This window comes from Punica granatum, chromosome 5, assembly GCF_007655135.1.
Source record: "Punica granatum isolate Tunisia-2019 chromosome 5, ASM765513v2, whole genome shotgun sequence".
NCBI classification, from domain to species: Eukaryota; Viridiplantae; Streptophyta; class Magnoliopsida; order Myrtales; family Lythraceae; genus Punica; species Punica granatum.
The window spans coordinates 1,981,314-1,994,585 of NC_045131.1; positions in this window are offsets into that span (position 1 = coordinate 1,981,314).

Consider the following 13,272-nt stretch of genomic DNA (forward strand, 5'->3'; position numbering starts at 1 on the left):
GTCAAGAGATGGTTGTCCAACTTGAATGGCCGTTGTTTTCTCTGACACCGTTCCAATTAGTTACCCTGGAATCTAATATGCTGAAAAAAAAAGAGCAGTGAATTTAACAAGTCAAACACAGGCTCCGAAATATTTCCCCTCCAAACATTAATTGACTCTTCGTGTCAAAATGAACTGAGTAGTCATGAAAATGTTTCTGCGGACCACAAACCACTCCGATCCCTTTCTCAAGACAAATGAGACCTGGGGTAACAGTGAGAACACTTGGATTCGTCTGGTTCAGAGGACAATGTTCAATAGTGATGGAGCATTAATCAGTGGGGACAACGACGTTGACGAGTTTTGTTTACGTTGCCAATGTCTAAGGGAGAGGATATCAACGGTTAGATCTTAGAGCTAAAGCGTTTTTGTCCTTTTGAGGCTTCATATCATTGGGCACATATAATTATAAAGTCAACAAAGTACCATGTGCATTTCATTTCACTAATATCGGGGCATGGAAAACGATAACTGGAATCAAGGATAAGCATTTAGCTTCTTGTATAGTTTATGTGTAGGTCGTTGCTTTGAAAGTTCAGTGAGTAATCTACCTAAAAAAAAAATTCAGTGAGTAAAGGATCCATAATATGAAATTGTTAAGCCTGGGAGATACCCTGCTTTTAAAAGGACAAGCAACCTCAATTTCACTTTTTTTTTTGGTAGAATAGGGGCCATCGGCCAATAAGAAAACAAAAATTACATGAAACATAAACGGGGTAAGGAGGCCCCAGAAAGATCGCACAGAAGGAGCGGTAGAACACCACTTGGTGGGTGGGCATAGAAATGAGATCCCGGTGAGAGACGAGTCGCTGACCGGCCCATCCAATCCGTACACGCATTGCCCTCCTTATATGTATGACAGATTTGGACCTGCCAATCCCGTTCAAGTAACTCCCGGATGTCGTCCACTAAGAGCTCGGTAGAAGCTGCAGTTGGAGACGGGCGAGTGATCATCAGCTTCACGACCTCCGAATCCACCTCCAATATAATCTGCCGAAGTCCTAGATCCCAAGCGTATTGAAGGTCTATCAGAGCCCCCCATAATTTGGCGATGACTGAAGTCGCGAATCCGACATTGTGCGCAAAACCTCCAATCCATTACCCATCCTCCCCACGTATAACTCCACCAGCACCTACAAGCCCCGGATTTCCTCTGGATGAGCCATTGGTGTTAACCTTGACCCACCCCTGCTATGGCCGAGCCCACCGAATCCACTTCCACACTTTTGGATTTCGGAGTATGGTTCGTATGGTCTCCGTTCGACTAAAACTTGCAGTCATCTTTCCAGCAACCATGCACCATCTGAAGGCCGAGAAAAATTCTCGTAAAAAATTTCTTGATTCCGCCACCCCAAATAAGCCAACATGCTATTCCAAATAGGCAACTCCAGCCTCCAGCCGAATTCATCAAGTTATTCAACATCCAATCCCGTAAAGGCATCGAGAAAAATAATGGATGATTCGCTATCGGAACTAGCCGAATCCAGGTGTTACGGGCTCGAGGGCAGTCTCGTATAGCATGAAGTGTCGTCTCCATAAAATTAGCACAGCTTCCACATGCACCCAATACTGCAATATGCCTGCACATACGGTGTTCATTTGTGAGCAAACGGTCGTGGCCCATCAACCATAGAAACTATCGAACACGCTGAGGACCGTGCCATTGCCATATAAGCTTCCACAGGATATCTTCCGCATGCCAATCTTCTTCTGCCATGAACTGGTAGGCCGATGAGGTTTTGAATCGGCCCGTAGTTTCCATTGTCCAGTAGATACTATCTTCTCATCTATCCAAGCTAGGTGGTCTTTGAGCCGCAACTCTGAGCATATTTGTGCTATCAAGGAGGTCCTGGATCAAACCCCAATTCCACGATCCACTCGGTTGAGCAAACTCCGCAACCTTCCGGTTGAGAATGGCCTCATCAAGCGTTCTTATGATGTGCTGTAACAACGGTCCACAACCAGTGACCCACCTATCTTCCCAGAACATCACACACTGTCCATTTCGGACTGTCCAAGCTGCTCCTGCTGGAGCTCGATTCCAGGCCCGAGCTATGCCCCTCCATTGCCAAGAATTCGAACTGCAGATCTTTAGTTGAATGGAAGGTTCCAATCGGTTTATATACTTACCTTTAAGCACTCGAACCCATAGAGCCGAGGGATTCGTGATTACTCCCCATCCCAACTTTGCCAGAAGAGCATCATTGAAAAGATTGAGGTCCTGTAGCCCCAATCCCCCACGAGCCAAGGGCTGCGTCATAGTTCACCAATTTACTAGGTGGATCTTCCGTGAATCCGATGAGTGACCCCAAATGAAGTCACGATAGTGTCTATGGAGCTGTTCACATACATTTGCCGGAGGTCTCATAACCTGCATTGTGAACGAGGGAATAGCTTGTATCACAGATTTCGCCAACGTGTTCCGACCAGCCATGGAAAGAGTCTGTGCTATCCACCCATTGATCCTATCCTGGACACGAGAGACAACCTGCTCAAAATGTTCCCGATGGAGATGCCCATGGACTATTGGCACTCCCAGATAGCGTCCTAACGTGCTGGACATCCCGAAAGAGCTGATGGTACAAATGCGCTCTCGTAGATCGACTTCCACGTTCCGAGAGAAATATATTACCGTCTTCGAAGCACTCACCTTCTCCCTTGACACTGTGCAAAACCGGTCAAGGATGGCACAAACAGTGGCGATTTGGTTCTCCGAGGCTTTCGCAAATAGTAATATATCATCAGCGAACATCAAATAAGAAATCCACTGTCCATTCCGGCCTACGCGTATTGGTTGCCACACTTCCGCTTCTACCGACTCCCTGATAAAATGTGATAAGCGCTCGACACATAAAACAAACAAGTACGGTGAGAGCGGACAACCTTGTCTTATGCCTCGTCCCGGTTTGAATCCTTCAGTAAGGCTGCCATTCCAGAGAACATTCATGCCCACCGACGAGATGCAATCCTTGATGATGACCCGCAACTTCTTTAGAACCCCAGCCGCCACAAGAGTATCAACAATGAAGTTCCAGTTTAGTCGGTCATAGGCCTTCTCTAAATCCACTTTAATTGCCATAAACTTCTTCCGACCTCTCATTCGATGCATTGAATGGACTAGCTCCTGAGCAATCACAATGTTATCCTGAATGTACCGCCCTGGAACAAAACTTACTTGATTCGGGGAGACTAGTTCGGCCATGTATCCTTGAAGTCTGTTCACAATCACCTTCGTTATCAATTTATAGGACACATTGCATAGGCTAATCGGCCTAAACTGATGTCTCGACTCCGGGAGCTCTACTTTCGGGATAAGAACTAGCAGAGTATCATTTACATTGGACACAGACATACCTTTGTCAATCACAGATCGAACAAATTCCATTATAGAGGGCTCAACCACCGTCCAGTGAGCTTGAAAGAAAATTACAGGGAAGTCGTCGGGTCCGGGAGCTTTGTAGGGACCTATTGCGAACAGGGCGGAACGAACCTCCTCACTCGATGCAGGTCGAACAAGCGTCTGGAAGTCAGAGATCGCTTCTAGACTAAAATAGTTGGGCAGCCCCAAGTTTGGACTGACTGATTCCTCCGTAAATAATCCACGGAAATGATCAATAGCATGGCGACTAAGCTGCTCATCCTCAGTGATCCAGTCGCCGTTCGAGTTCTTCAAAGCCTCTATTTGAATGCGCTTTCTATTCACCATTGTTTTAGCGTGAAAATATTTTGTGTTTCTGTCCCCTGATTGCACCCATTCCGCACGAGACTTTGGGAACCAAAGTAATTCCTCTTGTGTAAGCGTTTCATCGATCTCAGCTGTCAGTGTTGCCTCCAATTCCATGAGATGTCTATTGGGTCGGACTTGTAATGCTCTTTGCACTCCATTAAGCCTCATGAGAGCACGATTTTTTCTCCATATAATGTTCCCAAAGACCTCTTTATTCCATTTATTGATTTTCTCCTTGAAGCCAGCCAAAGATTCGGGAAGTCGTGATCTATTGTCCCATGCCGTCTCCAAAACTTGGTTAAAGTCTGGGTGTGAACGCCAGGCATCAATGTAGCGGAATGGCTGGATTCCACGTCTTCTCCCCTGGTTGCTCTGTAAATTCAGCTGCAGCGGGTGGTGGTCCGACTTTACACGTGGTAATACATGTATTGTCGCCTCCGGAAAAAGAACACGTCACTCCGTATTGCAGACAACGCGATCCAATCTTTTGAAAACCCGGTCGTAGCCTTGGAAGAGAGGACCCCTCCACGTGAAAAGTGCCCCCGTGCTTCCCAAATCCATAAGTCCCGCATGGTCCAGCACTTCTCGGAAACTTATGGTCGGGTTTGGATTGAATGGAGCTCCTCCCATCTTTTCAGTTGCCTCGAGAATTTCATTGAAATCACCTATAACCATCCACGGCCCTTGGATACGGGAAGAAAGATCTCAAAGTAATTGCCATAAGTCTCTGCGGGACAATTCGGTGGGACTTGCGTAGACCACGGTGAGTGCCCATGTGCTTCCATCCTGTTGCACTTGAGCATGGAAGGCTTGAGTGTGGCGTTCAAGGATAGAGACTCGTAATTCGGATGCCTTCCACCATAACCATATACCTCCAGAGAATCCCTGGGCTTCTATTCGTTCACTCCTGAACTCCGAGAATTTGCGGCGGACCTTATCAGCCTTCGCTCTACTAATCCGATGTTTAGCGATCATGACCATTGCCGGTTTTTCCACTATAATATACTCCTTCATAGACCGAACAAATTTTGGCCCACCAGCCCCTCTACAATTCCAAAATAAAAAACACATAAAATTATTTTGAAAAAAGGAAGAAACACAATAGCATTTCCGGCTGACCGATTTAGCAGTCTGCTTTCGAGAATGGCGAGGCATCTCCTCCTCCATCTCCAAGTTGTATCGGAACAACAACCCCTAAGTCTCGCATATCCCTTACGGTGGAAGCCTCCATCAGTCCGAGCGGGTTAGACTCCTGATGTGTAGCAACCTCGACACTTGGTCGGTTGACCACCAAAATAATGCCTGAGGTTCCCGTAGGATCGGGGGCACAACCTAGTTTGGATGGCATTTGCTCCATCCCCTTAACAGCCCTCTCTGCTTGGGGGGATTTATGTGCATTATTAGTGGGCTTTAGAGCAGGATCTTGTCTGTGGTCCGTCGATAAATGGGTCGCAGTAGTCGATTTTTGTTGAACAACCGGCAATATAGTTTCGCTGGCCTTGGAACGGGCTTGGGTTTTCTTCTTTGATGGGGCCGAGCCAGTGGGCCTAGAGCTACTTGGACTCGCTGTGGATCTTCCCACATTCTTAATAGGTTGGGCTTGAAAAATCCAATTACCTAGGCCTATTTGACTGGAACGGTTATCCTTAGGTTTAACATGGGATGAGGTCAATTTGGAAACCTCTCCATCTATGCTGGTAACAACTGGCTGCTTTCCAGAAGAATTAAGATCCTCTTCTTGTAATACCGTAAATCTCGATCCATTTCCTGATTCTCTTCCCCTGATTGTTGGCTCCACGTTTGGCGTAATCGCTGGCTTTTCGATCACCTGCCGTGATTTGCGAGACTTTCCCTGAACATGCATCCATGGCCCAAATTTCGTAACCACCTCCGGCGCTGACCTCGCCATGGCGGCGGTTTTGTGGTCGCCCAATTCCGCCTGAGCAGGGGATTCAACCGAGTGTTCTCCGGATCCTTCCTCTTCAGCGTCCATAGTCGCCTTATTCCGAGCAAGTTCTTCCAGGCAAGACTCCTTTCGGTGTCCCACACGGCCACACGAAAAACAGATCTGATGCATGCCCTCATATTCCACTTGATAAGTACCTCCTACCACCTCTATTGTCGGTTTGAGTGGTTTGGTGAGGTCGACCACACATATCTGTGCGAAGTTACCTCGCACCATGTCTTGGGTCTTACGATCTAGCCGCACAGGTTTCCCAAGACCAATCCCCACCCTACGCAGGATAGTCGTATTCTGAAATTGAATCGGCAAGTGAAGGATGCGAGCCCATTTTTTTGCTTTGTCAATTGTAGATCCCCAAGGGTTGAACTCCGGCGTCCATTCCCGCATGATGAGGTGATGACCCTGGATGAACCACGGTCCGCTAGCGAGTACCCATTCACGAGCCTCAATCATAACAAACCTTGTAATAAAGTAATCATTCGGCAGGTCAATGAGGTGAAAAGATCCATTTGGCCCCTAAAGTTGCTGCAATCGCTTCTTCAAGATCTCATAGCCAACCCTTTTCCCCATCACTTTCAAAACTAGAGATCCCCGCCAGAGACCGTTTATAGCATTTAGCTCCGCCTTTGTGGCCATAACCTTCGGGCATAGCTCGTTCGAAAGGTCGACCATCTCCTTGTCATCCACCACCGATCCAGTCATCTCACAGTCCTAACTCTGGCCAGGGCCTTTCTTCTGACCGGTGAGCACATCTGCGAAGGAACCAGCCCGAACCCCATTGGATTGCTTGGCATCTTTCCATCTGTCAACCCGTGATTCAAGTTTCTTCGCCCGTTTCTGGTTACGGTCAATCAGGTCGGTATCCTCCCCAGTCGGAGGGCCCGTGTCATTCACTGGAGGGTCAGGATTCTCCGAGGCACCGGTGGTCTCAGAGATCTCAGAGGACAAAGACTCTATTTCTTAGATGAAAGATGATCTTATTGAAATTTCATTCGGCTCAAACTGGAATAGTTAGAACCCGTTGGGGTTTCGAACACCAGAGTGCACACCAATATACCTAAAACCATCTTAAACTAATAATTTGAAAAGAAAGATAAAAGAATAGGGAAAAATTGTGCCAATTTCCATACAAGGAAGATGGAATGATCGGTTGTAAATCGAATCACTGCTTTCAAGCAAATTGGTCTTTTCCTATTACAAGTATATTGAAGAAGAAACAACATAATGAAAAATGGAGTTCATCGCAGTAACACTTGCCTACGACCTGTGATTAAGAGGGAGGTTACTGTATCGATATTCCACACTGGGACTTCCCATATCTTATACCTTCCTTGTAGATTAGCTCGACGGAATGGATTTGGAAATTGCAAATTCTGGGCAACCGCTGGTTCTAGTTGTGACTCGCAATTCATCTTCCCGGACTATATGTGGACCCGAGTTCGACCTTTGTCAAGTGGGCTGAGTCCTGATAATGGGCTCAAACTGTATGAAAAGATGTTTGTGGGCCTTGTCTTTTCCCCGAACCTTGAAGGACTCTCCATCTTATTGTCTTTGATTCTGGAAATCAAAAATCAATCAATATAATCAAATATATAAAAATTGAAAAGCACGAGGAGAAATTGACATGTACGCTCAAAACGCAAATTCCTAACTCATTGTTTCTTTAAATATTTTATTCTCCAAATAATTTATAACTTTTTGAGAATGTAAAAGGATAGTCTAGATTTTAAAAACTTTAACAATTCCTATGCTGATGTTAAATACAATTTTCAAAAAATATCATTATCGATATGAGATTGATAACTGTTTTCCATTTAATAATATTACTAGCATATGTATCCATAAAAAGTTTAAAATAAAAACAATTGTCCCTTAGTGAATTGTGAAATTAAAAGTAAGTTCCTTACTAAATTTAAAATTATGGCACTCTAAACTCACAGAGTAAGACTACATTTCATTTTATAAATTTTACTCTCAACCACTACAAGAAAAAAAAAACTGCCATTTACTGATGGCTCTTTTCTATCAGTAAAAATCGAAAAATCCTTCAGTAACCACCTTTGAGCCTATACTGACGGAATAATGGACTTTACCTATGGTTTATTTACCCGTTAGTATAAGTTCGTGGCTATACACCTAAATTGACAGCATTACGATTAGTATTTCCAAGTTCTTTATGGACGAAAGTTCCTGCTGCAAATTGCAAATCTGTTCGTACATTACCAGATTTGTTGACAGATATTCCATCGGTTTATGTCATTTTTTAAGTCATATCCACTCTCTCGTATAACTTATACCGATAATTTCTCATCACTGGAGCCGCAAGTTTAGTGATGGACTATCCATCGGTAAATGACTTTTTTGTTTTACATCTATACTAACAGCATACTCATCACAACTTGCCTATCGAAGACATAGTGTAAATAGCAAAAATCCACTGACAATGTGGTCATCAAAACAATTTGAATATTCAAGACATTTAATTTTGCATAATATTTGATGTAATTATAAGCCACCCAAAAGTTCAAATAAAGCATAATCAATCATAGGAAAAGATGTCTGGGCATCAAAACTGCATCTACTAATCAACAAGAGAAAACTGCACCATGGGGATTGGAAATTACACTTGGGATCTAATTTTTAGGTAAATTGCAAGAGAGCCCTCATGTCTTCCATTTCCGATTTTTCCTGAGTCCCCAACACGTGTCGGGCTTGCCCTTGATGAATTTTATGACCGTTTAAAACTGTGAAATAATCAAAAATATTTTCCTTAAAATCCCATGAAATGACCATTTTGCCCCTTGTTATTGTGGTCATGCCGGATCGTCGGCTTCAAGTCCAATTGAGTTCAAAATCGACTCCGGGTCAAAATCGTGTGTCTACATATATATAGTCAACCTTGAACTTTGTAATTTATAATTTTTAATATAATATTATTCAACAATGTAATATATAACTTTTAAAATTTGAAAATATTTTACCAAAGTTAAAGTAATAGATAATATATTTTTAATTTAGATAATTGATAAATGTATAAATTTATCTTTTCTCTACTTTTTCATTAATTTGGTTTTTCTCTTACCCTATTTATGAAATTTAATTATTAGTAGTCCTATATATTTAATACTATAATTATATTTTTTCAACTCGTGATGGATCATCATTTAGAGTCCTTAATCATTATTAACACACACACACACATATATATAAATATTAAGTTTTTTATATTCCAAACATTACTATTATAGCTATACTTAACAAAATAAGAATAAGATAACTGTTGGGATTTGGTGTATGCCCTAGATGCAATCTATCATCAGTTCTGTAATATGACATGTATTTCATTATATTACGAGGCATATCTGTTATTGTGTAGATTGCGCTAAATATGATTTTACACAATAATGTCCTTGGAATAGTAGGTTCAATAGGCATCAAGTGTGACTTGATTGTGAGATCCTATAATTACTGAACATTATTCCTAAATGTCCATAGTCAAAGTATTATCGTTAATTAGGACAACGATAATACGGTTAGATTAGTGTAAGTGTTGATTGATGATCAAATCTCATAGGTCATGGATATGGAGATATCAAATCACACCACATGTATACATTAAGAGTAATGTGTATAGGACTGATCCGCCATGAGATTGCTACATGGGTTGTTACGTGACTGTCATTAGCATATCTCAAAGTGACTATAGTGTAATGGCCCTTTGACTTGAGGTCACCATAGATTCCTACATGTAATGTCATATACTTTGATACTGTCAAACGCCACTGTAACAGGATGGTTATAAAGACAGTTATTGGGTATACCACAGAGCATGGAGAGGAATGTGAGTGATCAAGATAGGATTTGTCCCTCCTACGAAACGGGAGCGATATCTCACGGCCACTTGGTGGTTAAGTCTAAAAGTGTATGCATACCCAAATGAGTCGATATAATGATATCGAGCTCATTTGTTCTGATAGACTTACCCGGTAAACCAAGAAAGAGAGATATTGAGCCATACAAGGATGTCATCGACCATGCCTTGGGCTCAATAGAGATATAGAGGACAATGGATTATATTACACGGTAATATAGGTCACGAGGTTCGTCGAGAAATTGACTTTTAGATTACTTGAGTAACAGTGATGCATTGCTAGATGCCGCTCACTGTTTGTAATATTGAAATAGAGATTTTGATATTACTGTCAACGTAATTGGGAACCTACAGGGTCACACACGACGACTAAATTGACGAGATATTTTGAAACAAATAAAATCGTCTAATAGAGATTAGATGATTTAGGTGCGACCAATTAATCGGATATTTAATGAGATTAAATTTACCGATTAATTAGACCCGATTTATTTGATTTAATGGTGTGCTAAGTGGCTATTTTTATTGAACCACTTGGAGTCTATTATATGGTAACACATGGGCCAATTGTATAATGACACTTAGCCATGCACTTGGCTCTTGAAATTCTTAATTTCTCTTATCCCACATCGGTGGGACAAGCAAATTGCCCCATCCTCAAGCCTATATATATGTGTATATATATGGCAGTAAGTATGGGTAACAGGGTATGCATATATATGTGATATATATGTATGCATAAGTATATATATAGATATATATAAAACGCACTCATATAAGTGCTCAGATATAGATAGTGCGTGCATATGTGTATGTATATAATAATTTGGGTTGAATTGTTCAATCCAAATTAGGTCCATTAGTCTGAAAAATTTCGGGTGTCGCATTAGTGTTTCTTTCGAGTGTTGGTCGCTAGCACCGCCGATCTCGAAGACTCGTCGACAAAGTCGGTGTGGACACCGGTAGAGGCGTCACGCGTGGGACGCTTGGTCGACAATTTTAAATATTCCAGGTACGCTTTTATTTACTCTTATTCTTCTAGTAGGTCTTGGAATTAGTTTCACGGGTAGGAAATTTTGAATTTCTGTTCCTTTTTCGCTTCCGTTGCGCCCCGTGGAACTAGCAATTGGTATCAGAGCCTAGCTAGTTAGAATCTGAGTAGATAATAGCATAAAATATGATTTTATGCTTGGTACTGGTATGATTATGTTTGATATTTGCGGTGCATGACTGTTAGACATGGACTATGTCCTAGTTGTGTTAGTATAATAGTTATACGTGTGGACTATTATGTAATAGTTACATAATAGTGTATAGTGAGATCGATTAAATGTTAATCAAATCCCTCAAAATATTAAGTCCATATCCTTCCACCGTGTAACGCTCGTCAAGACCAAGATCGATGAGTGTGTAGACCTTGCCTTCGCAGGATGCCTTTATCTATCCTAGTAAGACGTGGTGTTTACCAATGGGTCGGACTTAACTGAGCAAGCCTAATAGGATTAGGAGTTCAGAGGCATGTAGTTGGGCATCGATCTACAAGATAAATTTGAATAAGGAGTTATTCACCCAACTAATCAAGAGTTGCATGTGATGCAATTGGGAAAGTGAGTTCCCTACCTAAATAGCCAGTTCTGGGTGAATCAGCCCTCGCTGACTCAGAGCTTGGTGAGATATGGATCTTGAGCTACTATGAGAATGATATTCTCTGAATCAATGGTGAGGGTCATTGATTTGATATAAATAGTGGGAGCAATATTTAATAAAGTCCTCATTAAATATTGTTGTGTCGTAATACTTATTTTGCATATTTCTGTGGTAGTTACCATGGCAGGGAGCACTTCTAGTATTTTCTGTTTGCGATCCGTCCTTGATAAGGACAAACTGTCAGGGAATAATTTCCTTGGTTGGTATCGAAACTTGAGAATTGTTCTCACCCAAGAAAAGAAACTATATGTCTTAGAGCAACCTCTTCTTGAGTCACCACCTGACGATGCCCCCCAAGCTGAGAAAGATGCTTATAGTAAGCATCATGATGATGCCGTAAACGTCGGATGTCTCATGTTAGTCACCATGGACTCGGAGCTTCAGAAGCAACACGAGAACATGATGGCGTACGATATGATCGTGCATCTCAGGCAACTCTATCAAGAGCAAGCCCGACATGAGAGATTCGAGATCTCTAAAGCACTTTTTCAGGCAAGGTTGACTGAGGGTAGCCCAGTGGGTCTTCATGTACTCAAGATGATTGGGTACGTCGAGACTCTGGGAAGACTGGGATTTCCTCTGGGTCAAGAGTTGGCCACAGATTTAGTCCTACAGTCACTGCCCAGCAGTTATAGTCAGTTCATTATGAGCTATAATATGAATGACTATAATAAACCATTACCTGAATTGCTTAACATGTTGAGAACAGCTGAGCATGATATCAGTAAGGGGATGTCCGTTCTAATGGTCCAGGGGACCAAAAGAAAGGGCAAGGGCAAGAGTAAAGGCAAGAGGGCTAAAGGTGCATCCAAGTATGACTTGGGTACGTTGAAGCCTAAAGCCAAGGTGGCGAGGAATGATTACTGCTTCCATTGTGGCAACACTGGACATTGGAAGCGGAATTGTAAGGTATACCTAGAGGAGTTGAAGAAGAAGAAGGGAAGTGAGACTTCTACTTCAGGTATCCATGTTATAGAGATCAATGTATCTACTACTTCTACATCTTGGGTATTAGATACCGGGTGTGGTGCTCATATTTGTGGAAATATGCAGGACCTAAAGAACAGTAGATCGTTGGCAAAGGGCGAGGTGGACCTACGAGTTGGAAATGGAGCAAGAGTTGCAACATTAACTGTAGGGACTTATCACCTAGTTTTGCCTACTGGGCTTGTATTAGATCTTAACGACTGTTATTATGTACCTGCTATTAGTAGAAACATAATATCTGTTTCTTGTTTGGACAAGAAGGGATTTTGTTTCACTATCAAGAACAAGTGTTGTTCTATGTACATGAATGATGTATATTATGGCAGTGCACATTTAAGTAATGGTCTGTATGTTCTTGATCTAGATACGCCTATTTATAATGTGGAAACCAAACGGCTCAAATCTAATGATTCGAACCCGACTTACCTCTGGCATTGTCGTTTAGGCCATATTAGCGAGAATCGCATCTCTAGACTCCATAAAGATGGATTACTGGACTCGTTTGATTTAGAATCGATCGAGACATGCGAACCTTGCTTAATGGGGAAAATGACTAAGGCCCCTTTTACCGAAAAAGGTGAGCGAGCTAGTGATCATCTGGCTCTCATACATACTGATGTATGTGGACCAGTGAACAAGCTTGCTAGAGGTGGGTATCTCTACTTCATTACATTTACTGATGATTTCAGTAGATTTGGATATGTGTATTTGATGAAACACAAATCTGAATCCTTTGAAAAGTTCAAAGAATTTAAGAATGAAGTGGAGAATCAGTTGGGTAAGAGCATTAAAGTTCTTCGATCAGATCGAGGAGGTGAATATTTGAGCTATGAGTTCGCTGACTATCTTAAACAGTGTGGGATTTTATCTCAACTGACTCCACCTGGAACACCACAATGGAATGGTGTAGCTGAGAGGAGGAATCGAACTTTATTAGATATGGTTCGATCTTTGATGAGTCATGCAAACTTATCTGAC